Source organism: Rutidosis leptorrhynchoides, chromosome 9 (genome assembly GCF_046630445.1).
Source record: "Rutidosis leptorrhynchoides isolate AG116_Rl617_1_P2 chromosome 9, CSIRO_AGI_Rlap_v1, whole genome shotgun sequence".
Classification (NCBI taxonomy): domain Eukaryota; kingdom Viridiplantae; phylum Streptophyta; class Magnoliopsida; order Asterales; family Asteraceae; genus Rutidosis; species Rutidosis leptorrhynchoides.
This window is the reverse complement of record NC_092341.1, coordinates 93,123,711-93,150,456: the sequence shown is the minus strand read 5'-3', so window position 1 is coordinate 93,150,456 and position 26,746 is coordinate 93,123,711.

The following is a 26,746-nucleotide window of genomic DNA, read 5'->3' as shown; positions in this document are numbered from 1 at the left end:
ATAACACAGTTAAGGCTAAACCTTATGTTAAACCATACCAACCACCACTTCCTTACCCGAGTAAAATGAAGAAAGAGAAACTTGAAGCCGAGCAATCCAAATTCTTGGATATGTTTAAACAGATAAATGTAAATCTTCCTTTCATTGATGTGATTTCAGGAATGCCTAGATATGCTAAATTCTTGAAAGATCTAATCTCAAATAGAAAGAAAATGGAAGAACTCTCGGCTATTACCATGAATGTTAATTGTTCAGCAGTACTATTGAATAAGATACCAGAAAAACTATCTGATCCAGGAAGTTTCACAATTCCATGTTTTCTGGGAAGTCTTAGTTCAATAGAAGCATTGGCAGACTTAGGTGCTAGTATAAATCTAATGTCGTATTCACTATACGCTAAACTAGACCTTTGATGTTTTAGCAGAGTGGTATAAAAATAGTTATTAATTTTACATGAAATACTATTAAATACGATACAATTTTTACACAAGATATTTATTTATTTAGAGAATGGATATACTTAAACCTTGCTACAACACTTATAGGCAGTGTACCTAATCGTACAGTAGTGTAGTTTTTAGTAAGTCCGGTTCGTTCCACAGGGAAATCTTTAAACAAAGCTTAACGCTATATTAGTTTACTTTTATAAAAATACAAATATATATATAAGTAATATTATTATTATAAAGGGGGGTTTTTACCGTTTAATGACCGGTTTGTCGATTTTAAAATTTTAGTCGCAGTTAAAACCAAATGTAAAATAATAAATATAAATACAAGACTTAAATTAAAGCGTAAAGTAAATAACAATAATGAAATTGCGAATAATAAAAGTGAGAAAAAATAAACTTGCGATAATTAAAAAGTACGATAATTAAAAGTGCAATTAAATAAAATAACAATAAAAATGCGATAATTAGAAGTGCAATTAAATATAAAATAAAGGAAATTAAATATGAAATAAAAGAATTATGCTTATTTAAACTTCCGTAATCATGATGTTTGACGTGTTGATTTTAGTTTTATACCCATGGGTTAATTGTCCTTTGTCCTGGATAATTTAATATGTCCGTCTGGTTTTTGTCCATAACAGTCCATCAGTCATAAATATAAAGTGCGAGTATCCTCGTCAAATTATCCTTATACCCGAAGTTAAATATTCCAACTAATTGGGGATTCGAATTGTAACAAGGTTTTAATACTTTGTTTAATAATTACACCAGGATGTCGACTGAGTGTAACCCAAGGTTTTAATATTTTGTTATCAATTATACCAAGTGTCCTTGTACATAATTTCACCCCTGTTTTAATTATTCTAGTGGCTATTAATCCATTCCCGTGTCCGGTTAAATGAACGATTATTCGTACATATAAATACCCCGCCCATCGTGTCCGATCGAGTGTATATGGTAATTTATAGGGACGCCCAATTGTAAATCTTTATATTAACATTAACAAACTATCATTTAGTTAAACAAATATAAAGCCCATTAATAGCCCATAGTCTAATTTCCACAAGTGTCGTTCTTTTGTCCAAACCCCAATTATGGTACAAAGCCCAATTACCCAATTTTAGTAATTAGCCCAACATCATGATTACTTCGTTTTAAATAAGCATAATAATAACTTAGCTACGAGACATTAAATTAAAAAGGTTGAACATAACTTACAATGATTAAAAATAGCGTAGCGTTACACGGACAGAATTTCGACTTACACCCTTACAATATTCGCTAACATACCCTTATTATTAGGATTTAAAATTAAAATTAAAATTAAAATTAAAATATAAATTATATATATATATATATATATATATATATATATATATATATATATATATATATATATATATATATATATATATATATATTACGTATATATTGAGAGAAGAAGGAAAAAAAAGATGATAAAAAATGCTCAGAATTCGGTTGGCTTTATAGGGAGTTTCAAAGTTTGGGGCTCCGCGACTCGCGGCACTTTTGGCCTTCAAACTCCGCGAGTCGCGGAGTTTGAAATTACAGCTCACCCATTTTGGAGTCTCTCTTGCCGACGGTTTTTATTTATTTATATAATATATAAATAATTATAAGAATTATTTAAATATTATATTATATTTATGTGCATAGTTGCCTTGTAATTTTTAGTCCGTTGCGTCGAGCGTTGAGAGTTGACTCTGGTCCCGGTTCCGGATTTTCGAACGTCCTTGCGTACAATTTTATATTTTGTACTTTGCGTTTTGAATCTTCTACTCTTGTAATTTCGAGACGTTTCTTATCAATAATTGGAACCTCTTTGATTGTATTTTGTACTTTTGAGCTTTTTGGTCGTTTGCGTCTTCAATTCGTCGAATCTGTCTTTTGTCTTCACCTTTTATTATTTAAACGAATATCACTTGTAAATAGAACAATTGCAACTAAAAGCTTGTCTTTCTTGAGGAATAATGCTATGAAATATATGTTCATTTTTAGCATTATCAAATATTCCCACACTTGAGCGTTGCTTGTCCTCAAGCAATATCGTCTTGAAATACTAGAATCACTTCTTTATTCTTCACACTTTGTACATCAGTGATTTCTATACGGCGATATAAACAATGGTAGTAACGATATGGTTTACAATCCCACATGACTATAAAAATTTAGATCCATTAAGGAAATTGGATCTTTATGAAAACATTTGATCTTTTGAAAATTAAATCTAGTTTTTACCCTAGATAAGTTTTCCGGAATAACCCTTCACCGGTGTTTGCAAAATATTTTTGTGGGTTTGGTGGGTTTCAGATTTGAAAATTTTAGCTCAAAACTTATGGTTTTGTGTCACCCACTTGCTAACCTTGTATTTGGAAAGCAACACGTCCAGTTTACTTGTCCCGTATATTACCTTTCGGTAAACTACCGTCCGGTTGTAAAGGAAAGCGTTGAACAAGCAACTGTTAAGGCAATGTCCCCTGACATGCTTTTAATTATGGTCTATAACGTGTCGGACGCAATTACTATCCTTAGTAGGAGCAATAGTAAAGCTCACCCTTATGATTTTTCGGTCTGGCACAAGGTCCTGTATTTGACCATGCTATGCAACCACCGTTCTTACGGTTGACACCCGATTTAGTTCAGGTGACCTAATGAATTCCAGATGAATTCCTAAGATTTTACGTTCAATGGTAATGAACGCATTGAAAAATAGGTTTTCAAAAAACAAATCGGTTTGTAATTTTGATCAAAATATTTTCTCATTCAAGCTCGAGTTTAGATATCATTGAATTCCATGAGTTTGAATTCTCAATCTTTAAGGTCAATCTCTAGGATTGAGTAATATCAGGCTTAAAAGCTGATTTTTGATCTTTTAAGGAGATTATCCTTTCTGGGGATCTGATTCATTAGTCTTATCAAGCTAATTTGCATGGTGCCCCCCATTTTACGAGATAAATCCTTCTCATGGTTAGGATAAATCTGACCACTTGGCGACCCTGTTTAATGCTGAGGTCCGTGGATTTCCTGCTGATTTTAGTGATGACTTTTCTCGATTTTTCGTCAACCTACAGCTGGTCTGGACGACAACTTCATGACCTAAATCAAGAAGCGCGTGTCTTTTTCGGAAGACTTTACTTCCTTTTAATGATGGAATTGATTCATCGTGTAGATCCATCTTTCTTACAGTAAATCAGGTAAAACTTTTTAGTTTAGTCCAAAGCAAAAGTATTTTCAGTTATTTGTACAAAAATATGTGATATATGTTTTGAATAACTTGGTAAATTTTCCCACACTTGGCTTTTATTTTCCTTTTTATCGTCCTCTATTCCATTTTAAATGAATTTTAACATTTTGGTTTGTTTCTCAATTTATGTCCTTTCCGAGGTTACAATAATTTCGGTGTTAAAACCTAGTTTTATCGTTCATAAATATGTATAAACATGATTTTGAGTTCATTTAATTGAAAATTTGTAAAATTTTTACTAGAATTGGGTAGTCAGTATATAAGACTAGGGCTGTTCTTTATTATCAGAGAGCACTAGATTCTAATACAACTACTGCTTTACTAGTATTTTTAATGGTAACCAAGTTTTAAGATAAAAATTTTAAAATCCGAAAGAATTTAACCCCTTCCCACACTTAAGATCTTGCAATACCCTCATTTGCAAGAAATCAGTAACAATTTAAATTATTGAGGGTGATTTATGTGAAATTGATTAAATTTTTCCAAAGTGTCCAAACATATTGGCGTTTGTTTGCTGAATGATAAATGGTGCACATCATTTGTTCATTCCGTCTTGTTGTTATTTCACATATATTTTGCATCTTGTCGTCAAAATTAGTTGCTTTTGCTGAACTTAATGCCAGTCTTTGAAAATGCGTTCTTTTACCCTGTTGTGTACATAAGATAAACTGCAAACATATATACATATTTTTGAAGTTTGGTATATTACCCCACATTCAAAAATTATTAAAATCTAAGAAGTTAGAAAATTATAAAAAATATTACAATATTAACATAAGTATTAATCGTATCAATATTACAAATTACAAAATAAATAAAAAACTAAGTAGACTAGGGATGATATTGATACCAATAGGGGTTCCAAGCATAACCATAGGTGCTATAGAATGCTTCGGCAGGGTTATATGTAGGATATGGTGGTTGCATCTCTATGGACCAGGGAGGGAATATGGGTTTCGGTGTAGGAATATAGTTTCTACCTATATGTTGGCAATGAGCTATGATTTGGTTCTGATGAACTTGCCAATCTTCAAATGCTCTCTGTCTAGCATTTTCGTACTCCTGTGAAGCTATAAACCTTTGCATTTCTTGCATCTCATTTCCCCCTCCTACATTACCTTGCTGTTGGTTTCTCTCAACCTGTGGATGTCTACCATGGTATGGTACTGCGGCGTTATTTCGCCTCTTCAAAACTTTCGCACCATGGTATACATTTAAACCTATTGTATCGCGGGGTTCTGGTTCTTCCACTAATAATCCCCCCCCGACTTATATCCACACCGAGATATTCAGCAATCAAAGTAATAAAAATACCACCTTCTATTATGCTATGCAGTCTCATCCCCCTAACCATAGCTGATAAATAATAACCCACACAATACGGTATACTTACAGCGCTTTGTGGGTCTCGAATACACATATGGTAAAACAAATCCTGTTCATTTACTTTTTCCTTGTTCTTACCCCTTTGTGTAATCGAATTAGCTAAAAACCTATGAATTACTCTTAATTCAGCTCTATCTATATCCAAATAAGAGTAATTTCCCCTTTGAAACAGTGATGGCTTGTCATTTGACTCCATACACCGTGTGTATCAAAATTTTCATCTATCTTTCTACCATTTAGTATCAATCCTCTACAATCGGCAGATGCTAACTCCTCAGGCGTATATATACGTAAAGCCTGAGCCATGTCTAGTAAAGACATGTGACGCATCGAACCTCCTAACAAAAATCTAATAAAAGATCGATCGGTTAAACTAGCTACCCGATCATTCAACTCTATACTACACAACAATTCTTCACACCATACTTTATATACAGGTCTACGCATGGTGAATAAACGTACCCAGTCATTAAAAGTAGAATTACCATACCTCTGTACAAGTAATTCCCTAATTGGCCCGGCCAATTCTACAGCTTCTAAGGGTCCCCATTCTATGACCCTAGGTACCTCAACAACCTTGGAATGAAGAGTATGCAAACCCCTTTGGTATTTTGGATAATCTATCCAAAGTCTGTCAAATCTCAGGTTCGGGTGCAATTCTTCCAAGTGCATATCAGAAAATGTCATGACTGGGTGAGGTATATCTTGCTTGTAGTAGTTATCTACCTCCTGTTGTTCCGCATTCTCAGCAGGAGCATTACGAGCTTGGGATGAAGATTTACCCCTTTCAGTCTGCAAAACACATCAAACACAATTTTTGTGCATCCAAATATGCATTAGTGTCAGCAAAATCATCAATCAAAATAATTACAATGACATGATCAATTTATATCAAACTTAAGCTTATTTTCACATTTTTATCAAATCTACACTTTTTCAAATAAGCATATACGAAAATGTTCGCCAAGTTTATAAGCATTCAACTCAAATAACATGTCAAAATAATCATTACTAGCAATTAAACAAGTTTCAAATGGCATTATCTCTCAAAAATCAAGTTCATGAATTTTAGACTTGAAAAAGTCCACTTTAATTCTCAAAATCATGTTTAGGCTCAAAGTTTGGATCATTTAACTACCTAAACATGTTACACTACTTAATTTAGCAACAATTCATGACAAAAATCGGCCATAACCTGTTTATATCAAAAAGCTCCAAATTGCTCAAGAACACAAACTCTAGATTACTCAAAATTTGAAGTTTAAGGCTTCTAATCATGTTAAATAACATCAATCTAGGTTATACAAGTATAATACATAAACAATTTAAGCCTAATTACACTAAAAAGCATCAAAATCAAATTGGGGAAAAAAATTGCTCAAGAACACTAATTTTCGAATTAAATGGTGTTGAAGTGTAGAAATTTACCGTTTTTCTTGAGTAATTCCTTGATAGCATCCTTCTCAACATGATTTTAGTAAAAAATTTGGTGATTAACGGTTAAAAATTGTGATTTTGGGGTGTATTTTTCGGGTTTTTTCGTGCAGTTATTTCGCAGTATGTGTTTTGTGGGTGTGTGGACTGATCAGTTTTTGCGTTATATTTTTTTTTTCTGTATTTCGGTCCTCCTGCGACTCGCGGTGATTTACCCTTCAAACTCCCGAGTCGCGGAGTTTGCTTTTTTTTTATCTTATACTAATTAAAACAGTTAATTAATTAATTTAAAATTTTGTTTCCCTTGTTATTTAGGACGAGGTCGTTTCGGATCGATGTCCTAGTCCGTCCTTCGACAAAATTTTAAAATTTGTCTTTTTGTAGCGATTGTTTTAAAAGCTAAGATTTTTGGGTTTTTTTTTAATGTTTTTTGGCATACTTTAATTCAATAAGATTAAAAATAATGATAATAAAAGTTCTCGTCCCTCCCTCGGGTAAAGTAATTTCGGTTCAAAGACCTAGTCTTCAACTTACGACGAATTTTAAAAATCATATTTTTAACTTAATGAGATAAAGTAAATTTTTGTTTTTAAATTCACACAACTTAAATATAAAATTCAAAATTAATATTAAAAATTCACACCAAACTTAATTTAAAAATTCATATTATAAATTCACACCAAACTTATATTAATTTTTTTTCAAATATTTACAATTTTAAATATATTGTTTTTACAAAGTTTACAATATTAATTTAAGATTTAAATATTAATTTTAAAAAAAACATGGTAAAAATAAAATTAAAAATCTTTTTGGCTTTTTATCCTACTTTAATCAATCAAATATTATCAAAAATATGCGCCCCTCTTTTCGGTAAAGTAATTTCGGTTCCAAAACCTAATTTAACTCATGACGAATTTTTGAAATATTTTGGGTTGATTGATTAAAGATATTTATACCTTAGGAATAAACGTTAAATTTCGCAGTGATGTAATAAATTTTTGAATGATATCAATAATTTCGGTCGCCAAACCTAATTTTATTCAATACCAATTTAATACTTTTTAGCGAACAAATTAGCGTTTATTATCAAAAGGTTAAAAATAAAAAAATAAAATAAAAACTGTACAGACTTACCTGTGAAATAGATTTCTTAGTTATATGATCTATCCCATTCATAAGATAGTCGGTTTAATTGGTTTTCCATGGCTACATAGGCGTAACCTCGAGCATTCAATGTCTTTTCTTCTAAACATATGAACGGTCCGTCTCTGCATAAAGTAACAAATTCGGTATTTGAATAGGTTTGATTATTTGAACATTTACCTCCATGTGACCATTTTCCGCATTTGTGACATCTTTCTAGGTGTCGTGCTCTTCTTTTCGCTGCGGATTTTGATTTTCCTTTACCAAATTGTAACTTATTATCTTCGCATCTGGATTCTTTTCTAACTCCGTCCATTCTTTCTCTGATTACTGATACTATTTCACTCGGTAGTGTGTCATTATTACGTTTAGTGATCAAAGCGTGTAGCATTAGACCATGGTTTAGTTCACAGGCAGTCTTCATTTCGTAAAAACCTAAAAAAAATAAAAATTCAGAATGGGGGGAGAAGACTAGTTCTTTAGGGTCTGCTAGGGAAAGACCATTCGGTTTCTATTTTCGAGAACTACACGAAAATAGACAATCTAACTCTAACAGAAATACATATTATCCTTTAAAGACTTGATTCTCTCCACACTTAGTTAGCTGTGGTGTCGAAATTGTGATTAACTTCGTTGTCGACTTCCATCGGACCATGTATGTAATGTTTAACTCTGTGACCATTAACTTTAAATTCAATCCCATTTGAATTTATTAATTCTATCGTTCCGTATGGGAAAACTCTTTTGACTATGAATGGTCCAGACCATCTTGATTTCAATTTTCCAGGAAATAGCTTGAATCGTGAATTGAAAAGAAGAACTCTGTCTCCTTCTTTAAATTCTTTTAAACTTCTGATTCTTTTATCATGCCATTTCTTCGTTCTTTCTTTATAAATTAACGAATTTTCGTATGCTTCATGTCTTAATTCTTCTAATTCGTTTAGTTGACTTAATCGTAGACGTCCGGCTTCATGTAAATCAAGATTACATGTCTTCAAAGCCCAAAATGCTTTGTGTTCAATTTTTACTGGAAGATGACATGCTTTTCCATAAACAAGTCTAAAAGGTGTGGTTCCAATTGGAGTTTTGTAGGCTGTTCTAAAAGCCCAGAGTGCATCCTCCAATTTAATGGACCATTCATTCGGATTTGATCCTACGGTTTTCTCTAGAATACGTTTTAAAGCTCGGTTGGTATTTTCAACTTGTCCACTTGTTTGTGGATGATATGCGGTGGAGATTTTATGAGTTACTCCATATCTTTTAAGAACTTTCTCAAGTTGATTATTACAGAAATGAGTACCCCGATCACTTATTAAAGCTTTCGGTGTTCCAAACCTTGCAAAAAGATGTTTTAAAAAGTTGACTACAACTCGTTCATCGTTAGTTGGGAGAGCTTGTGCTTCCGCCCATTTAGATACATAATCAATGGCTACGAGTATATATAGATTATTATGAGATTTTGGAAATGGACCCATAAAGTCAATACCCCAAATGTCAAATACTTGGATGACATTTTGTGGCATTTCATCACGTTGACTTATTTTTCCGGCCCTTTGACAAGCATCACAGGATTTTCAAAGAAGGTGTGCGTCTTTGTAAATTGTAGGCCAATAGAATCCAGCATCATAAACTTTTCTTGCTATTAGTTGAGGCCTATAATGCCCTCCTGTTGGTCCTGTGTGACAATGGTTTAATATTTTACTAGCTTCATCTCCAAATACACATCGGCGTATTATTCCATCAGGACAACTTTTAAACAGATGTGGATCTTCCCAAAAATAGTGTTTTATATCACTGAAGAATTTCTTTCATCTTTGGTACGATAATCCTTTTTCAAGGAATCCACAAACTAAGTAGTTTGCATAGTCTGCAAACCATGGAATTTCTTTATAATCTATCTTCAATAGATATTCATCAGGAAAGTTGTCTTGTATGGCCGATTCATTTAGAACTTCTAATTCGGGATTTTCAAGACGAGAAAGATGATCAGCGGCGAGATTTTCTGCTCCTCTTTTATCTCGGATTTCAATATCAAACTCTTGTAAGAGTAAGATCCAACGGATTAATCTTGGTTTGGCATCTTGTTTTGAAAATAGGTATCTAAGAGCAGAATGGTCGGTATAGACCACCGTTTTTGCTAGAACGAGATATGATCGAAATTTGTCAAAAGCAAAGACAATAGCAAGGAGTTCTTTTTCAGTAGTTGTATAGTTCGTTTGTGCTCCTTGTAACGTCTTACTATCATAATATATAGGTTGTAATCGTTTTTCAATCCTTTGTCCTAAAACGGCTCCCATTGCAAAATCACTTGCATCGCACATTAGTTCAAATGGTAGATTCCAATTTGGTGTTATCATGATCGGTGCATTAGTGAGTTTCTCTTTAAGAATATTAAAAGATTTGATACACTCATCTAAAAAGATGAATGGAGCATCCTTTTCTAGGAGTTTATTCATAGGAGTGGCAATTTTAGAAAAATCTTTTATGAAACGTCGGTAAAAACCGGCATGCCCTAGAAAAGTCCTAACTCCTCTAACATTGGTGGGATGTGGAAGTTTAGCAATTACATCTACTTTAGCTCTATCCACTTCAATTCCTTTTTTGAAATTTTATGACCAAGAACGATGCCTTCTTTAACCATGAAATGGCATTTCTCCCAATTAAGTACTAGATTTGATTGTTCGCATCTAATAAGCATTCGTTCCAGATTAACTAGACATGATTCAAATGTATCACCGAAGACTGAAAAGTCATCCATGAAAACTTCCATGCATTCTTCTATCATGTCGTGAAAAATCGCCATCATACACCTTTGAAAGGTTGCAGGGGCGTTACAAAGTCCAAATGGGATGCGTTTGTAAGCAAAAGTACCATAAGGGCATGTGAATGTGGTTTTATCTTGGTCCTCGGGTGCTATTGGAATTTGAAAATATCCGTAAAATCCATCTAGAAAACAATAGTAACTATTTCCGGCTAATCTTTCCAACATTTGATCTATGAAAGGTAAGGGAAAGTGATCTTTTCTGGTGGCGTCATTTAATTTTCTATAATCAATACATACACGCCATCCTGTTACAGTCCTAGTAGGAATAAGCTCATTTTTCTCATTTGTAATGACAGTCATGCCACCCTTCTTAGGCACGCATTGTACTGGGCTTACCCATGGACTATCAGAGATTGGATAAATTAGACCTGCATCTAGCAGTTTAATAATCTCTTTCTTAACTACATCTTGCATATTAGGATTTAGTCTTCGTTGGCGTTGCACATACATTTTATGACCTTCTTCCATAAGGATTTTATGTGTGCAATACGAAGGACTTATTCCTTTAATATCATGAATCTTCCATGCAATGGCTGGTTTATGAGCTTTCAACACAGAAATGAGTTGTGATTTCTCATTTTCAGCAAGAGAAGACGATATTATTACAGGTAATTCAGATTCACCATGTAAATAAGCGTATTCCAAATGGTTTGGAAGTGGCTTTAACTCTAATTTCGGTGGTTCTTCTATCGATGATTTGTATCGATATCTGTCTTCTTCTTTTAGCATTTGAATTTCTTCTGTTGTTGGTTCATATCCATTAGCTATAAGTGTAGCTAACATTTCAGCTTCATCAATTTGTTCATTACCTTCTCCTAAAGAACATTCTCCTGTTCCTTGTAATTCTGGAAATTCTTCTAATAATTCTGCATGTGCATCTATAGTTTGAATATAATAACATATATCATCTACAGATTGTGGTTGTTGCATTGCTCTATCAACTGAAAAGGTAACACTCTCATCCTCTATACTTAGGGTCAATTTCTTACCGAACACGTCTATCATTGCTTTAGCCGTGTTTAAGAATGGTCTTCCTAATATGAGAGGAACTTGAGAATCTTCTTCCATGTCCAGAACAACAAAATCTACTGGAAATACTAAAGTACCAACTTTAACTAGCATGTTCTCCATTATCCCTCTAGGATATTTTATTGATCTATCGGCTAGTTGTATGCTTATTCTGGTTGGTTTCAATTCTCCAAGGTCTAGTTTAGCGTATAGTGAATATGGCATTAGATTTATACTAGCACCTAAGTCTGCCAATGCTTCTATTGAACTAAGACTACCCAGAAAACATGGAATTGTGAAACTTCCTGGATCAGATAATTTTTCTGGTATCTTATTCAACAGCACTGCTGAACAATTTGCATTCATAGTAACAGCCGAGAGTTCTTCCATTTTCTTTCTATTTGAGATTAGATCTTTCAAGAATTTAGCATATCTAGGCATTCCTGAAATTACATCAATGAAAGGAAGATTTACATTTATCTGTTTAAACATATCCAAGAATTTGGATTGCTCGGCTTCAACTTTCTCTTTCTTCATTTTACTCGGGTAAGGAAGTGGTGGTTGGTATGGTTTAACATAAGGTTTAGCCTTAACTGTGTTATCTTCATTAACCTTTTCAACTACCGGTTCTTTTTCCTTATCTTGATCAGGTTGTGGTTCTTGTGGAGTAAGAATAGCTTCATCAGAAGTTACAGGTATTTCAGGTGGTTTAAGTGTTGTACCACTTCTTGTGTTAATGGTTTTAGCTGTTTCATTCCGGGGGTTAGCATTTGTATCACTAGGTAGACTTCCCGGTTTTCTTTCACCTATTAACCTTGCTAGGTTACTTACTTCTTGTTCCAGATTTTGAATAGAAGCTTGTTGATTTCTAAATGCTAATGCATTTTGTTCATTGGTTTGTTTTTGAGATGTGAAAAACTGCGTTTGAGTTTCAACTAGCTTCGTCATCATATCTTCTAAATTCGGCTTTTTATCATCGATTTGTTGTGGTGGTTTGTTTTGAAAATTAGGTCTTTGCTGATTGTAATTATTATTGGATATTTGTTGATTGCTAGGACCTTGTTGGTTGTTGTATAAAATATTTCTGTTATAGTTCTGGTTTTGATTGTAAATCGGTCTTGGCGGTTGATAATTATTCTGATAATTATTTCCAGGCCTTTGGTTTATGTATGAAATATTCTCTCTTTGTTCCATTATTAATTCAATACTGAGACAATCTTTTGTCAAATGTGGTCCTCCACACTGCTCACAACTAATTCGTATTGAGTGAATATCTTTAGTCATCTTTTCCATTCGTCTCTCCACAGCATATATCTTTGCGGAAATGGAATCTAAGTCATGGCTAGAATCGGCTCTAGCTGCTTTAGATGATCTAACGATATCTTTTTCTTGGTGCCACTCATGTGAGTGGGAAGCAGTGTTATCAATAATTTTGTAAGCATCAGTTTCGGTTTTCTTCATAATAGAACCACCAGCTGCTATATCTATGTCTTTCCTTGTAGTGATGTCGCATCCTTGGTAGAATATTTGTACTATTTGACAGGTGTCTAAACCATGTTGCGGACATCCTCTTAATAACTTTCCATATCTAGTCCACGCCTCATATAGAGTTTCATTTGGCTTCTGTGTAAACGTAACAATTTCTGCTTGAAGTCTTACGGCTTTAGATGCAGGAAAGAATTGTTTAAGAAATTTGTCAACTAAAACGTCCCATGTATCAATCGCCCCTTTAGGTAACGATTCCAACCAATCTTTGGCTTCTCCCTTTAAAGTCCAGGGAAATAACATGAGATATATCTGTTCATCCTCCACTTCTCGGATTTTAAATAGTGTGCAGATCCTATTAAAGGTACGTAAATGTTCATTTGGATCTTCCTTCGGCGCACCACTAAATTGGCATTGATTAGTCACCATGTGTAGAATTTGTCCTTTGATTTCATAATCTGGCGCATTAATGTCTGGATGAGTAATTGCGTGACCTTGGCCAGTGCGTTTAGCTCTCATTCGGTCTTCCATACTTAAAGGTTCCAGATTCTCCATAATTGAATTTGTTGAATCGGAATCACTAGAGGATTCTGATTTAATGGTTCGTTCCTCAACAATCTCTGTTTGAATGATTGGTGGTTCCGGAGGAAAGTTTAGTGGTTCAGGATCTACGAATCGTTCCTGAATATTCTCCGGATTCTCAATTGTGAGGTCGGGTTCAAAAAATGGATTATCGGAAATTTGAACTGAAGTACTTGGTCGACTAGATGACGATTCTAAAGAAAAATCAACGGCGGTAATATTTGCTAAATGTCTTGATCTAGTTACAGGTGGTGAACGTAGAAAAGGTGGTGAACGTCTTGCTCGGTGCATTCACTGAATATCCTATTAGTTTTTAAAAGGAAAGAAAAATTATAATAAGTTATCCAATCAATAGACTTTTCTGATTTTGCCCACGTTTCGAATAGCCAAAAGATGCAGCAGAGGGGCAGGATTCGTTTGGTCTCTATATAATTGAGGACTGTTTGGCTCCAATAACCCGGTCCACGTACAAATCCAACTATTACTACGAACCAGAAAATTTTGATGTCTATCAATTTAACCACTTAAAATAAATTTTCGTAATTTTAAGAAATTTAGATAAGAAGTAGAATAAAAATCTATGTCCTAAAACTAGAATAGCGAGAAATAAGAAAGAAAAAGAGTTCGTCGAAAAAGGTCGAAAAAGAAAAATGGTTGAAAAATAAAAGGTGACGGAAAAATAAAAGAAACTTATAAAACTTAAAAAACACTAGACTAACCTAACCTTATTACTACAACTAACTTAAAATTATAATCGTAAATTGAGATTACTAATTGGAATGATAATTGATACATAGGTAAAAGTCGTCTAAAAATATTAAAGCTTACAGGAAAAACTAAATCCCAAATGGAAATAACTTAAAAAGAAACTAAAACTTAAAAAGGCGTCGCAAAATTCTAAAGCACCTAAATCTTAGTCTAAAGAAAAAGCACTTAAGGAATTCTACGGCAAAGCCTAAAAATCTAGAAGTAAAAATAACTATTGCAAAAACTAAGTTTAAAACTAAATATGAGCTAAAAATACAAATATTACGCTAAAACGATTAAAAAGGGACAAAATATAAAAATATACAAAAAGTTGTAAAAAGTACAATTTTTTTATAAAAATATTATTTTTATATTATTTATTTTATAAAACTATTAATTTTACAATTTAATTAAACTAATTAAACTAAATAATACAAATTAATTAAAACTTAAATTAACTACTAAATTAATTAAATATTTAACCCTAATACAAATTAATTAATAATAATTAATAATACAGATTAGGGTTCTGTGTACCCGAGTCAGAGTGTCTCCGCGAGTCTCGGTATTCAAGGAATCAAACCCCGCGAGTCGCGGGGTTCCAAAATTCAACTGACAGGTTTAAAATTCGACGCGTTTTTTTTTTCTTTCTGTTTTTATATTTTCTGTTTTAAAATCTAATTAAAAGATTTATATAATTTAAATAAAACTTATCTTTAATAACTAAGATAAAAATAAAATACTTTATAACAATCTAAAAAAAATATATTTATATATATTTATATTATTTTTTTTTCGGTTTTTTATATTTATAAAATATATTTATACAATAAATTAAATAAAACTTATATTTTTACAAACTAAAGAAACTTAATAAAACTTAAATATTTATCAAACTTCTAAAAATAGTTATATTTTTGTATATTTTTATATTTTCGGATATTTAAATTCGTATTTTTACAAAAGCAAATTTTAATAAAAGTAAACTAAAAATCTTTTTTTTTTGTAGCGTTGCGCTTCCGGCTTTTAAGAGGTTCCCCGGCAGCGGCGCCAAAAATAACTTGATGTTTTAGCAGAGTGGTATAAAAATAGTTATTAATTTTACAGGAAATACTATTAAATACGATACAATTTTTACACAAGATATTTATTTATTTAGAGAATGGATATACTTAAACCTTGCTACAACACTTATAGGCAGTGTACCTAATCGTACAGTAGTGTAGTTTTTAGTAAGTCCGGTTCATTCCACAGGGAAATCTTTAAACAAAGCTTAACGCTATATTAGTTTACTTTTATAAAAATACAAATATATATATAAGTAATATTATTATTATAAAGGGGGGTTTTTACCGTTTAATGACCGGTTTGTCGATTTTAAAACTTTAGTCGCAGTTAAAACCAAATGTAAAATAATAAATATAAATACAAGACTTAAATTAAAGCGTAAAGTAAATAACAATAATGAAATTGCGAATAATAAAAGTGCGAAAAAATAAACTTGCGATAATTAAAAAGTACGATAATTAAAAGTGCAATTAAATAAAATAACAATAAAAATGCGATAATTAGAAGTGCAATTAAATATAAAATAAAGGAAATTAAATATGAAATAAAAGAATTATGCTTATTTAAACTTCCGTAATCATGATGTTTGACGTGTTGATTTTAGTTTTATACCCATGGGTTAATTGTCCTTTGTCCTGGATAATTTAATATGTCCGTCTGGTTTTTGTCCATAACAGTCCATCAGTCATAAATATAAAGTGCGAGTATCCTCGTCAAATTATCCTTATACCCGAAGTTAAATATTCCAACTAATTGGGGATTCGAATTGTAACAAGGTTTTAATACTTTGTTTAATAATTACACCAGGATGTCGACTGAGTGTAACCCAAGGTTTTAATATTTTGTTATCAATTATACCAAGTGTCCTTGTACATAATTTCACCCCTGTTTTAATTATTCTAGTGGCTATTAATCCATTCCCGTGTCCGGTTAAATGAACGATTATTCGTACATATAAATACCCCGCCCATCGTGTCCAATCGAGTGTATATGGTAATTTATAGGGACGCCCAATTGTAAATCTTTATATTAACATTAACAAACTATCATTTAGTTAAACAAATATAAAGCCCATTAATAGCCCATAGTCTAATTTCCACAAATGTCGTTCTTTTGTCCAAACCCCAATTATGGTACAAAGCCCAATTACCCAATTTTAGTAATTAGCCCAACATCATGATTACTTCGTTTTAAATAAGCATAATAATAACTTAGCTACGAGACATTAAATTAAAAAGGTTGAACATAACTTACAATGATTAAAAATAGCGTAGCGTTACACGGACAGAATTTCGACTTACACCCTTACAATATTCGCTAACATACCCTTATTATTAGGATTTAAAATTAAAATTAAAATTAAAATTAAAATATAAATTATATATATATATATATATATATATATATATATATATATATATATATATATATATATATATATATATATATATATATATATATATATATTACGTATATATTGAGAGAAGAAGGAAAAAAAAGATGATAAAAAATGCTCAGAATTCGGTTGGCTTTATAGGGAGTTTCAAAGTTTGGGGCTCCGCGACTCGCGGCACTTTTGGCCTTCAAACTCCGCGAGTCGCGGAGTTTGAAATTACAGCTCACCCATTTTGGAGTCTCTCTTGCCGACGGTTTTTATTTATTTATATAATATATAAATAATTATAAGAATTATTTAAATATTATATTATATTTATGTGCATAGTTGCCTTGTAATTTTTAGTCCGTTGCGTCGAGCGTTGAGAGTTGACTCTGGTCCCGGTTCCGGATTTTCGAACGTCCTTGCGTACAATTTTATATTTTGTACTTTACGTTTTGAATCTTCTACTCTTGTAATTTCGAGACGTTTCTTATCAATAATTGGAACCTCTTTGATTGTATTTTGTACTTTTGAGCTTTTTGGTCGTTTGCGTCTTCAATTCGTCGAATCTGTCTTTTGTCTTCACCTTTTATTATTTAAACGAATATCACTTGTAAATAGAACAATTGCAACTAAAAGCTTGTCTTTCTTGAGGAATAATGCTATGAAATAATGTTCGTTTTTAGCATTATCAACCTTGGAGAATTGAAACCAACCAGAATAAGCATACAACTAGCCGATAGATCAATAAAATATCCTAGAGGGATAATGGAGAACATGTTAGTTAAAGTTGGTACTTTAGTATTTCCAGTAGATTTTGTTGTTCTGGACATGGAAGAAGATTCTCAAGTTCCTCTCATATTAGGAAGACCATTCTTAAACACGGTTAAAGCAATGATAGACGTGTTCGGTAAGAAATTGACCCTAAGTATAGAGGATGAGAGTGTTACCTTTTCAGTTGATAGAGCAATGCAACAACCACAATCTGCAGATGATACATGTTATTATATTCCGACTATAGATGCACATGCAGAATTATTAGAAGAATTTCCAGAATTACAAGGAATAGGAGAATGTTCTTTAGGAGAAGGTAATGAACCAATTGATGAAGCTGAAATGTTAGCTACACTTATAGCTAATGGATATGAACCAACAACAGAAGAAATTCAAATGCTAAAATAAGAAGACAGATATCGATATAAATCATCGATAGAAGAACCTCCGAAATTAGAGTTAAAGCCACTTCCAAACCATTTGGAATACGCTTATTTACATGGTGAAACTGAATTACCTGTAATAATATCGTCTTCTCTTACTGAAAATGAGAAATCACAACTCATTTCTGTGTTGAAAGCTCATAAACCAGACAGATATCGATATAAATCATCGATTGAAGAACCTCCGAAATTAGAGTTAAAGCCACTTCCAAACCATTTGGAATACGCTTATTTATATGGTGAAACTGAATTACCTGTAATAATATCGTCTTCTCTTACTGAAAATGAGAAATCACAACTCATTTCTGTGTTGAAAGCTCATAAACCAGCCATTGCATGGAAGATTCATGATATTAAAGGAATAAGTCCTTCGTATTGCACACATAAAATCCTTATGGAAGAAGGTCATAAAACGTATGTGCAACGCCAACGAAGACTAAATCCTAATATGCAAGATGTAGTTAAGAAAGAAATTATTAAACTGCTAGATGCAGGTCTAATTTATCCAATCTCTGATAGTCTATGGGTAAGCCCAGTTCAATGCGTGCCTAAGAAGGGTGGCATGACTGTCATTACAAATGAGAAAAATGAGCTTATTCCTACTAGGACTGTAACAGGATGGCGTGTATATATTGATTATAGAAAATTGAATGACGCCACCAGAAAAGATCACTCTCCCTTACCTTTCATAGATCAAATGTTGGAAAGATTAGCCGGAAATAGTTACTATTGTTTTCTAAATGGATTTTCCGGATATTTTCAAATTCCAATAGCACCCGAGGACCAAGAGAATACCACATTCACATGCCCTTATGGTACTTTTGCTTACAAACGCATGCCATTTGGACTTTGTAACGCCCCTGCAACCTTTCAAAGGTGTATGATGGCGATTTTTCACGACATGATAGAAGAATGCATGGAAGTTTTCATGGATGACTTTTCAGTCTTCGGTGATACATTTGAATCATGTCTAGCTAATCTGGAACGAATGCTTATTAGATGCGAACAATCAAATCTAGTACTTAATTGGGAGAAATGCCATTTCATGGTTAAAGAAGGCATCGTTCTTGGACATAAAATTTCAAAAGAAGGAATTGAAGTGGATAGAGCTAAAGTAGATGTAATTGCTAAACTTCCACATCCCACCAATGTTAGAGGAGTTAGGAGTTTTCTAGGGCATGCCGGTTTTTACCGACGTTTCATAAAAGATTTTTCTAAAATTGCCACTCCTATGAATAAACTCCTAGAAAAGGATGCTCCATTCATCTTTTCAGATGAGTGTATCAAATCTTTTAATATTCTTAAAGAGAAACTAACTAATGCGCCGATCATGATAACACCAAATTGGAATCTACCATTTGAACTAATGTGCGATGCAAGTGATTTTGCAATGGGAGCCGTTTTAGGACAAAGGATTGAAAAACGATTTCAACCTATATATTATGCTAGTAAGACGTTACAAGGAGCACAAACGAACTATACAACTACTGAAAAAGAACTCCTTGCTATTGTCTTTGCTTTTGACAAATTTCGATCATATCTCGTTCTAGCAAAAACGGTGGTCTATACCGACCATTCTGCTCTTAGATACCTATTTTCAAAACAAGATGCTAAACCAAGATTAATCCGTTGGATCTTACTCTTACAAGAGTTTGATATTGAAATCCGAGATAAAAGAGGAGCAGAAAATCTCGACGCTGATCATCTTTCTCGTCTTGAAAATCCTGAATTAGAAGTTCTAAATGAATCAGCCATACAAGAAAACTTTCCTGATGAATATCTATTGAAGATAGATTATAAAGAAATTCCATGGTTTGCAGACTATGCAAACTACTTAGTATGTGGATTCCTTGAAAAAGGATTATCGTACCAAAGACGAAAGAAATTCTTCAGTGATATAAAACACTATTTTTGGGAAGATCCACATCTGTTTAAAAGTTATCCCGATGGAATAATACGCCGATGTGTATTTGGAGATGAAGCTAGTAAAATATTAAACCATTGTCACACAGGACCAACAGGAGGGCATTATGGGCCTCAACTAACAGCAAGAAAAGTTTATGATGCTGGATTCTATTGGCCTACAATTTACAAAGACGCACACCTTCTTTGCAAATCCTGTGATGCTTGTCAAAGGGCTGGAAAAATAAGTCAACGTGATGAAATGCCACAAAATGTCATCCAAGTATGTGAAGTATTTGACATTTGGGGTATTGACTTTATGGGTCCATTTCCAAAATCTCATAATAATCTCTATATTCTCGTAGCCATTGATTATGTATCTAAATGGGCAGAAGCACAAGCTCTCCCAACTAACGATGCACGAGTTGTAGTCAACTTTTTAAAACGTCTTTTTACAAGGTTTGGAACACCGAAAGCTTTAATAAGTGATCGGGGTACTCATTTCTGTAATAATCAACTTGAGAAAGTTCTTAAAAGATATGGAGTAACTCATAAAATCTCCACCGCATATCATCCACAAACAAGTGGACAAGTTGAAAATACCAACCGAGCTTTAAAACGTATTCTAGAGAAAACCGTAGGATCAAATCCGAAGGAATGGTCCATTAAATTGGAGGATGCACTCTGGGCTTTTAGAACAGCCTACAAAACTCCAATTGGAACCACACCTTTTAGACTTGTTTATGGAAAAGCATGTCATCTTCCAGTAGAAATTGAACACAAAGCATTTTGGGCTTTGAAGACATGTAATCTTGATTTACATGAAGCCGGACGTCTACGATTAAGTCAACTAAATGAATTAGAAGAATTAAGACATGAAGCATACGAAAATTCGTTAATCTATAAAGAAAGAATGAAGAAATGGCACGATAAAAGAATCAGAAGTTTAAAAAAATTTAAAGAAGGAGACAGAGTTCTTCTTTTCAATTCTTGATTCAAGCTATTTCCTGGAAAATTGAAATCAAGATGGTCTGGACCATTCATAGTTAAAAGAGTTTTCCCATACGGAATGATAGAATTAATAAATTCAAATGGGATTGAATTTAAAGTTAATGGTCACAGAGTTAAACACTAAATAGATAGTCCGATGGAAGTCGACAATGAAGTTAATCACAATTTCGACACCACAGCTAACTAAGTGTGGGGAGAATCAAGTCTTTAAAGGATAATATGTATTTCTGTTAGAGTTAGATTGTCTGTTTTCGTGTAGATGGAACCCGAATGGTCTTTCCCTAGCAGACCCTAAAGAACTAGTCTTCTCCCCCCATTCTGAATTTTTATTTTTTTAGGTTTTTACAAAATGAAGACTGCCTGTGAACTAAACCATGGTCTAATGCTACACGCTTTGATCACTAAACGTAATAATGACACACTACCGAGTGAAATAGTATCAGTAATCAGAGAAAGAATGGACGGAGTTAGAAAAGAATCCAGATGCGAAGATAATAAGTTACAATTTGGTAAAGGAAAATCAAAATCCGCAGCGAAAAGAAGAGCACGACACCTAGAAAGATGTCACAAATGCGGAAAATGGTCACATGGAGGTAAATGATCAAATAATCAAACCTATTCAAATACCGAATTTGTTACTTTATGCAGAGAAGGACCGTTCATATGTTTAGAAGAAAAGACACTGAATGCTCGAGGTTACGCCTATGTAGCCATGGAAAACCAATTAAACCGACTATCTTATGAATGGGATAGATCATATAACTAAGAAATCTATTTCACAGGTATGTCTGTACAGTTTTTATTTTTTTTATTTTTTATTTTTTAACCTTTTGATAATAAACGCTAATTTGTTCGCTATAAAGTATTAAATTGGTATTGAATAAAATTAGGTTTGGCGACCGAAATTATTGATATCATTCAAAAATTTATTACATCACTGCGAAATTTAACGTTTATTCTTAAGGTATAAATATCTTTAAACAATCAACCCAAAATATTTCAAAAATTCGTCATGAGTTAAATTAGGTCTTGGAACCGAAATTACTTTACCGAAAAGAGGGGCGTATATTTTTGATAATATTTGATTGATTAAAGTGGGATAAAAAGCCAAAAAGATTTTTAATTTTATTTTTACCATGTTTTTAAAATTAATATTTAAATCTTAAATTAATATTGTAAACTTTGTAAAATCAATATATTTAAAATTGTAAATATTTGAAAAATTAATATAAGTTTGGTGTGAATTTATAATATGAATTTTTAAATTAAGTTTGGTGTGAATTTATAATATGAATTTTTAAATTAAGTTTGGTGTGAATTTTTAATTTTTAAAATATGAATTTTTAATTTTATGCATTTCAAATTTTAAGTTTGGTGTGAATTTTTAATATTAATTTTGAATTTTATATTTAAATTGTGTGAATTTAAAAACAAAAATTTACTTTATCTCATTAAGTTAAAAATATGATTTTTAAAATTCGTCGTAAGTTGAAGACTAGGTCTTTAAACCGAAATTGCTTTACCCGAGGGAGGGACGAGAACTTTTATTATCATTATTTTTAATCTTATTGAATTAAAGTATACCAAAAACATTAAAAAACCCAAAAATCTTAGCTTTTAAAACAATCGCTACAAAAAGACAAATTTTAAAATTTTGTCGAAGGACGGACTAGGACATCAATCCGAAACGACCTCCTCCTAAATAACAAGGGAAACAAAATTTTAAAAGTAATTACTTAATTGTTTTAATTAGTATAAGATGTTATAAAAAAAAAAAAAAAAAAAAAAAAAAAAAAAACTCCGCGAGTCGCGTAGTTTGAAGGGTCCAACCACCGCGACTCGCGGGAGGACCAAAACTCAGAAAAAAATAAAAACGCAAGAACTGATCAGTCCACACCACAAAAACAGAAAATACAGCGAAATACTGCCGAAAAAACTCGAAAAAACACCCCCAAAATCACAATTTTTAACCGTTAATCATCAAATCTTTTACTAAAATCATGTTGAGAAGGATGCTATCAAGGAATTACTCAAGAAAAACGGTAAATTTCTACACCTAAACACCATTTAATCCGAAAATTAGTGTTCTTGAGCAATTTTTTCCCCAATTTGATTTTGATGCTTTTTAGTGTAATTATGCTTAAATTGGTTATGTATTATGCTTGTATAACCTAGATTGATGCTATTTAACATGATTAGAAGCCTTAAACTTCAAATTTTGAGTAATCTAGGGTTTGTGTTCTTGAGCGAATTTGGGGCTTTTTGATATAAACAGGTTATGACCGATTTTTGTCATGAATTGTTGCTAAATTAAGTAGTGTAACATGTTTAGGTAGTTAAATGATCTAAACTTTGAGCCTAAACATGATTTTGAGAATTAAAGTGGACTTTTTCAAGTCTAAAATTCATGAACTTGATTTTTGAGAGATAATGCCATTTGAAACTTGTTTAATTGCTAGTAATGATTATTTTGACATATTATTTGAGTTGAATGCTTATGAACTTGGCAAACATTTTCGTATATGCTTATTTGAAAAAGTGTAGATTTGATAAAAATGTGAAAATGAGCTTAAGTTTGATATAAATTGATCATGTCATTGTAATTATTTTGATTGATGATTTTGCTGACACTAATGCATATTTGGATGCACAAAAATTGTGTTTGATGTGTTTTGCAGACTGAAAGGGGTGAATCTTCATCCCAAGCTCGCAATGCTCCTGCTGAGAATGCGGAACAACAGGAGGTGGATAACTACTACAAGCAAGATATACCTCATCCAGTCATGATATTTTCTGATATGCACTTGGAAGATTTGCATCCGAACCTGAGATTTGACAGACTTTGGATAGATTATCCAAAATACCAAAGGGGTTTGCATACTCTTCATTCTAAAGTTGTTGAGGTACCTAGGGTCATAGAATGGGGACCATTAGAAGCTGTAGAATTGGCCGGGCCAATTAGGGAATTACTTGCACAGAGGTATGGTAATTCTACTTTTAACGACTGGGTACATTTATTCACCATGCGTAGACCTGTATATAAAGTATGGTGTGAAGAATTGTTGTGTAGTATAGAATTAAATGATCGGGTAGCTAGTTTAACCGATCGATCTTTTATTAGATTTTTGTTAGGAGGTTCGATGCGCCACATGTCTTTACTAGACATGGCTCAGACTTTACGTATATATACGCCTGAGGAGTTAGCATCTGCTGATTGTAGAGGGTTGATACTAAATGGTAGAAAGATAGATGAAAATTTTGATACACACGGTGTATGGAGTCAAATGACAAGCCATCACCGATTCAAAGGGGGAAATTACTCTTATTTGGATATAGATAGAGCTGAATTAAGAGTGATTCATAGGTTTTTAGCTAATTCGATTACACAAAGAGGTAAGAACAAGGAAAAGGTAAATGAATAGGATTTGTTTTACCATATGTGTATTCAAGACCCACAAAGCGCTGTAAGTATACCTTATTGTGTGGGTTATTATTTATCAGCTATGGTTAGGGGGATGAGACCGCATAGCATAATAGGAGGTGGTATTTTTATTACTTTGATTGCTGAATATCTCGGTGTGGATATAAGTCGGGGGGGATTATTAGTCGAAGAACCAGAACCCCGCGATACTATAGGTTTAAATGTATACCATGGTGCGAAAGTTTTGAAGAGGCGAAATAACGCCGCAGTACAATACCATGGTAGACACCCACAGGTTGAGAGAAACCAACAGCAAGGTAATGTAGGAGGGGGAAATGAAATGCAAGAAATGCAAAGGTTTATAGCTTCACAGGAGTACGAAAATGCTAGACAGAGAGCATTTGAAGATTGGCAAGTTCATCAAAACCAAATCATAGCTCATTGCCAACATATAGGTAGAAACTATATTCCTACGCCAAAACCCATATTCCCTCCCTGGTCTATAGAGATGCAACCACCGTATCCTACGTATAACCCTGCCGAAGCATTTTATAGCACCTATGGTTATGCTTGGAACCCCTATTGGTATCAGTATCATCCCTAGTCTACTTAGTTTTATTTATTTTGTAATTTGTAATATTGATACGTTTAATACTTATGTTAATATTGTAATAGTTTTTATAATTTTCTAACTTTTATTCTTAGATTTTAATAATTTTTGAATGTGGGGTAATATACCAAACTTCAAAAATATGTATATATGTTTGCAGTTTATCTTATGTACACAACAGGGTAAAACAACGCATTTTCAAAGACTGGCATTAAGTTCAGCAAAAGCAACTAATTTTGATGACAAGATGCAAAATATATGTGAAATAACAACAAGACGGAATGAACAAATGATGTGCACCATTTATCATTCAGCAAACAAACGCCAATATATTTAGAAACTTTGGTAAAAATTTAATCATTTTCACACAAATCACCCTCAATAATTTAAATTGTTACTGATTTCTTGCAAATGAGGGCATTGCAAGATCTTAAGTGTGGGAAGGGGTTAAATTCTTTCGGATTTTATAATTTTTATCTTAAACACTTAGTTACCATTAAAAATACTAGTAAAGCAGTAGTTGTATTAGAATCTAGTGCTCTCTGATAATAAAGAACAGCCCTAGTCTTATATACTGACTACCCAATTCTAGTAAAAATATTCAAAATTTTTAATTAAATGAACTCAAAATCATGTTTATACATATTTATGAACAATAAAACTAGGTGTTAACACCGAAATTATTGTTACCTCGGAAAGGACATAAATTGAGAAACAAACCAAAATGTTAAAATTCATTTAATATGGAATAGAGGACGATAAAAAGGAAAATAAAAGCCAAGTGTAGGAAAATTTACCAAGTTATTCAAAACATATGTCACATATTTTTGTACAAATAACTGAAAATACTTTTGCTTTGGACTAAACTAAACTATTTTACCCAATGAAAGAAAAGAAGAGATGGATCTACACGATGAATCAATTCCATCATTAAAAGGAAGTAAAGTCTTCCGAAAAAGAAACGCGCTTCTTGATTTAGGTCATGAAGTTGTCGTCCAGACCAGCTGTAGGTTGACGAAAAATCTAGAAAAGTCATCACTAAGATCAGCAGGAAATCCACGGACCTCAGCATTAAACAGGGTCGCCAAGTGGTCAGATTTATCCTAACCATGAGAAGGATTTATCTCGTACAATGGGGGGGCACCATGCAAATTAGCTGGATAAGACTAATGAATCAGATCCCCAGAAAGGATAATCTCCTTAAAGATTAAAAATCAGCTTTTAAGACTGATATTACTCAATCCTTGAGATTGACCTTAAAGATTGAGAATTCAAACTCATGGGATTCAATGATATCTAAACTCGAGCTTGAACGAGAAAATATTTTGATAAAAAAAATAAAACCGATTTGTTTTCTGAAAACCCTATTTTCAATACGTTCATTACCATTGAACGTAAAATCCTAGGAATTCACCTGGAATTCATTAGGTCACCTGAACTAAATCGGGTGTCAACCGTAAGAACGGTGGTTGCATAGCATGGTCAAAGACAGGACTTTGTGCCAGACCAAAAAATCATAAGGGTGAGCTTTACTATTGCTCCTACCAAGGATAGTAATTGCGTCCGACACGTTATAGACCATAATTAAAAGCATGTCAGGGGACATTGCCTTAACAGTTGCTTGTTCAACGCTTTCCTTTACAACCGGACGGTAGTTTATCGAAAGGTAATATACGGGACAAGTAAACTGGACGTGTTGCTTTCCTAATACAAGGTTAGCAAGTGGGTGACACAAAACCGCAAGTTTTGAGCTAAAATTTTCAAATCTGAAACCCACCAAACCCACAAAAATATTTTGCAAACACCGGTA